At 39.5% G+C, this 5333-nt stretch overlaps 1 protein-coding gene across 1 annotated transcript in view; it reads left to right on the plus strand.

The window, feature by feature from the left end:
* C1H1orf21 (chromosome 1 C1orf21 homolog) overlaps positions 1 to 5333 on the plus strand; it is a 237053-nt gene that overhangs the window by 5943 nt on the left and 225777 nt on the right. The gene's annotated exons all lie outside the window — the stretch shown is intronic.

Raw genomic sequence — 5333 nt, forward strand, 5'->3', positions numbered from 1 at the left:
TTGGGCTGACTTTGGCCTGTTAGTCCACCTTAGCCAAGTATCGCTTTCATCTTCCTCTCCTTTCCTTTCTGAAGTTTTTTCATGTTCTTCTGGCCCATAGATCTCTATCCATAGACGCTCCTGCTCTTTTTTTTTTATTTTTTATTTTTCCTTGAGACAGGGTTTCATTCTGTCACCCAGGCTGGAGTGCAGTGGCACAATCTTGGCTCACTGCAACCTCTGCCTCCCTGGCTCAAGTCATTCTCCCACATCAGATTCTTGAGTAGCTGGAGCCACATGTGCATACCACACACCTGGATAGTTTTTGTGTTTTTTGTAGAGACGCGGTCTTGCCATGTCACCCAGGCTGATCTGGAACTCCTGAGCTCAAGTGATCCCCCCACCTCAGTCTCCCCAAGACCACCACAGCATCAGCCACCGCGTCAGGCTCCCTTTTGCTTCCTATCCCACACCTTACTTTTGTCTGCAAGACTTTAGTGTCTGAATGAGCTTTTCCAGTGCAGTATTTTAACCATATCTCCAGATCCACTGTCTATCTGGCTCCTCCCACCTATCTGCCTGACGGTAGACAGACTTCTTGCTTCCAGCCCGGTGACTCCCTTCTTCCCTCAGGGCCCCTGTCCTACTTTGCCCCATACCACCTCCCTTCTTCCTCCCACCCACTTCTCTCCATCAAGCCTTTAGATCTTCCAGCACATACCTGCCTCTGCCTGTTTCTCAGGCTCCCGCCATCTCAACACATGTGTTTATAGTATTCATGAGTTGACATCCACATACTTTATATCTTGTAGAAAAGTGGAATTAGAGCACCCCCAAGTTTAGGGATCTTTCTGCCTTTGTTTTCATTTTTGATTCTAGTATGTTATATTGTTGACTTTGTAAGGCTCTTAAGCCATTTAATAATAGTTGAGTACTTTGCTTCTTCACTTCACTTAGCTATTACGTTCTCTATTGGATAAGATAAAGGAAATATCTTGATGATTATTGTTATTTTAAAAGATTCGGACAACAAATCTGGAAAAGCATTCCAGAGATTTTCATAATAGCACCATAGAAAGTCTTATTACACACCAAATTCGACTTGCTAATCACAAAAGTAGAATGGTTTATTTAATTTCATCTTCATTACCTTTTTATTTTCTCCTTTGGTTAAGTAAATGTTGGTTAAATAAGTATTCCTGCAACTTGAACCATGTTTTTTCCTCATTTGTTGTAATTTTACTGCTCTCCATGAAAATTTTATAAATTCATGGGACACATTTATGCCAAGCAAAGATTCTTTAGCTAACACCTAATGTTGTTGGTTTCCCCTATAAGTTTGTAGCCTATATCAGCCCTATCAGTAGGGTCAGTGGGGAAAAAGTAAACTGAGCACTACTACTGGAAAAATATATGCCATTGACTCACTACATATGAATTTGGATTGGTCTTTTAAGAAAACTACTTCAAAAGTAGATCCAACATTAGTTATGCAATATCCTGAGTGCTTGAGGGCTTTTGGAAAAAGGTACTTTAAAGCAGAGCAGGGAGATGATGGTTTTTAAGTAATAATTCCTTTTCTTGGATGGATCTGTATTTTATTTGAGTGTCATGGATACTGCAGCAGTTTCAGTTCATTGTGAAACCACATGTTAGAATATATTTCACTTTGCCTGGTGACTTACGGTTTTTCCCACCTGAACTGGGTAGGGAAAGGCGATTGAGAAGTTGATTGTTTTCTCTGAAGTGTGGGAACCTTTTTCATACCCTTCATCATGGATGTAAGTGGTAAGGGAGGTACTCTCAACAAACCGTGACATGCGTGCGTATCATAGCCATTCCTAAAACCTTCTTCCTGAACTCCACAGTTGACAAGGAAGTCTAGTAGATCCCCTGTGTTAGCACTATGTTTTTTTACATGAGACAGTTGAAAGGCTGGGTGTAAAGTAAGGAGCTGCTACAGGCTGCCAGGCTGTGATTTGCAGGGAACTTCTCAAAGACACAGATAGTCGGCGTGACTTCAGCGGTTCTATCTGAAAGCTCTGCCAAAAGCAGTTTTGCTAAGATAGTTTTGTTAACAGTTCTTACAATTAATAGGTTATAAGGAATAAGCAACATATATCTCATTATATGTTTCAGGTGGATAATATTTTGATGAAAGAAGTGAGAATCCAGGAACATCTCTTGAGTTGCTTAGTAGTTGCTGAAAATTCAGATATTCTGGTTTGTGCCAGGAATCCATGACAGTCTAGATGTGACTCCCGAAAAAAATCTTATGCCTTCCTTCCATGGCCTCCCCAACACCCACCCCTGCCTCACCCTGGGATATCCTTCTTCCCCTCTACTGTGTCTCTTGTGATCCAAGATATTTCTCAAATCTCAGTTCAAATCCCACTCCTCCAAGGAGCCCTTCTTCTGCCATAAGAGTGGTTTCTCCCTTACCTTCCATGAATACCCATGTAATACTTATTTTAGGCTTAGTTTATTTTATTGTTAGTTTTGATTTTTATTATATATATTTTTGTCCCTAGCCAAATGTAAACCTTCTATTGTGCTCTGTGGGCCTTAAGAGTAGATTGGTCTAAATAAGTAGTTATTGATTGATTGACAGCTTGTCATTGATCCTGAGGCTTATAGTTTCTGTCTATGAAGACCTTGCTCCCATTTAAAGCCTTCTTTAATATAATGAGGAAGTATAGTCTGGAATGAGAAAAGATATTATAAATTTTTAAATTCCTTTGTTGGCCAAGGTTAAGGCACCTAATCTTTGTTATTCACTCAGATAATTTATTGAACAAACATTGACTTTTGTTGATGATGTTTTGTGTCATTTCTGGTGCCTGGGACTGGAGAGATGCTGGAGATAGATAAAAAGGCCTGGCCCTGCCTTTGTGGAGTCCCCCGACAAGCAGGAGACTTGACATGCGAACACATTATATGCGGTGAATAGACAAAAGGGCTTTGGGAGTTGAGATAAGAAAGCACCAAGCTCTGTTTAGTGGGAGGCAGACTGTGCATCCAGTTTCCCTGGGGCAGTCCTGGATTATTCCCACTGTCCAACATAGTTAATGATAGCATTCCCTTTACTCTCAAAAGGATCTCAGTTTGGACAATAAATGATGATTCCCCAACATTGAGAAGTAATAAAAGGCATCACAGAGAGGGAAATATTTGGACTGACACTTGAAAGCTACCAGGAGTCCTCCAGGACACTGCTTACATTGCCAAAAATACTGGGGACTAACACTGGTTTGCTAACTTTGAACTTTTTAAATTTTACTATACACTCATAGACTAATTTTCATACTGGCATTTGGGGATAAAGGGGTTTGGGGGCAGATGGAAGATGAGGTAGGCCTCTTCAAACAGAAGAAATGTAATGATGTGGAGCCATGTGGTCATGGATTGATGTCACTGAACTTTCCGCATATGATAGAGAGTGATGGGAGATGAGGCTGATGAACTATGCAAAGCCTTTTAGGTCATGCTAAGAGTTTGGACTTTTTGCCCAAAATATAAGCAGTGAGGGTCACTGAAAGATTGTAAAGAGAAAAAAGACCTATTTTGTATGATGGTTGGTTCTCTATTGAGTATAGGTAAGAGACTGGAGGGGACAAAGATGAATCAGAACAAGTGAATCATAGTACTAACTAGGAGGGAGACACTGATAACTGAAAATGGAGAAAGGGGACAGATAGAAGAAGGATTTAGGAAACAGAATTGATAGGACTCAGTGAAGAACGGGGCAGGAGAGTGACGAAGGGGATATAGTAAAGGATAATTGTGAAATTTCTGGTTGGATTATACTCTGAGCTGTGGAAGCTGGTAGCCATTAGAGGGAAAGATAACTCAGTTTGCAAGAGGTTGAGTATCTGGTGTGTATGCTCTCTTAGATGGAGATATCTAACACATAACTGAAATTCTGGTCTATAATTCAGAAGAGAGGTTTGGGATAGAATTATGAGTTTGCTGTCAGCTCAGTCATCATTTTCTCAGGGAATCATTCACTGCATTTCCATGATGAGGTCAAATCCCTCTATTCTGCCCTCTTACCACACCATGTACCTCCTCTCCTTGTCTGTATGCACTTTCCAATATTGTAATTGCTCATTCATTTTTGAGTTTATTTGATTAATGCTAATACTACCCCCCCACACACACACACAAATGTAGGGTTCATGAAGGCAAGACTGTATTTGTTTTTGATCCTTTTGTATCCAAAGAACACCTGCCACACACTAGGGGCCCAGCACATATTTGTTGAATGGATGAATAAATCAGTGATTGAAAGAGTTTTTGTAAATAGTTGAAGCTGTTGTGGTTCAGCATCAGTTTGCACAGGGAAACTATGTAGAAGAAAAGTAAACAGTGAGTTCTAGGGAACCCTAGTGTTTCAGAGGTGTGATAGAAATGGATGGTTAAGGAGACTCAAACCAGGCAAATGTGTTGTCTGTCAAAGAAGAGGGAGCATCAGTGGCATGTGGTCAGAATTGTTGCATGAAGAATTAAAACAAATCTAAAGAGATTTTCATAATGTTTGTTATTAAATAGACGTGGGAACATTTATTTGATGGGAAGATACCAACATGTTTTCTTACTGTTAAAATAATGTATGGCTACTTAACATTGTAATATTATGTATTAGCTTATGCTGCATGCAAAGTTTAATGTTTTATCACTTTGTTAGTTTTGTATGTTTGGAACCTGAGTTTAGCCTTGTATAACTTATGCCAGCACCCAATGTAGTGAAAATTTGGAGCCATGGTTTGGGAGGATGTTGAAAGTGCAGAACGTTTCATCATTGTGAATTTATAAGTGTGTGCATTCATTTTTAAGGGGATTAAAAATACATGGGTATTTACATCCTACCAGATGAATAGCCATCAACTGTAAGAACACTTTAAGTTACCACAAAGGATGGCTATTTGATTACAGAAGTGGAGGCTGAGAAGCAGTGTCATTAAAGGTTTATAGTATAAATAGGGAAGCTTATTGCAGAGTATGTTTGTTACTCGTTCTCAGACTCCACTGAGAGAGTCAAGGAGAGGTAGGTGAGGCATCATAATGTAGCAGGAAGAATGTGGGCTATGGATTCAGCAGATTCTATTCTAGTTTCGCCACCTCCTAACTCAAGATTGGTGATCTTGAATGACAATAGCAATAATTGACAATAGTAATAATGAAAGCTACCATGTACTGAGTGATGACTCTGTGCCTAGGTACTATGCTGAGTACACTACATGCACTGTTTCTTTAATGCTTGCAGCAACTCTATGAGGAACCCACTACTGTTACCTCTTCTTTTTATTTATTTATTTATTTATTATTATTATTATTATTATACTTTAAGTTCT

Source organism: Macaca nemestrina, chromosome 1, assembly GCF_043159975.1.
Source record: "Macaca nemestrina isolate mMacNem1 chromosome 1, mMacNem.hap1, whole genome shotgun sequence".
NCBI classification, from domain to species: Eukaryota; Metazoa; Chordata; class Mammalia; order Primates; family Cercopithecidae; genus Macaca; species Macaca nemestrina.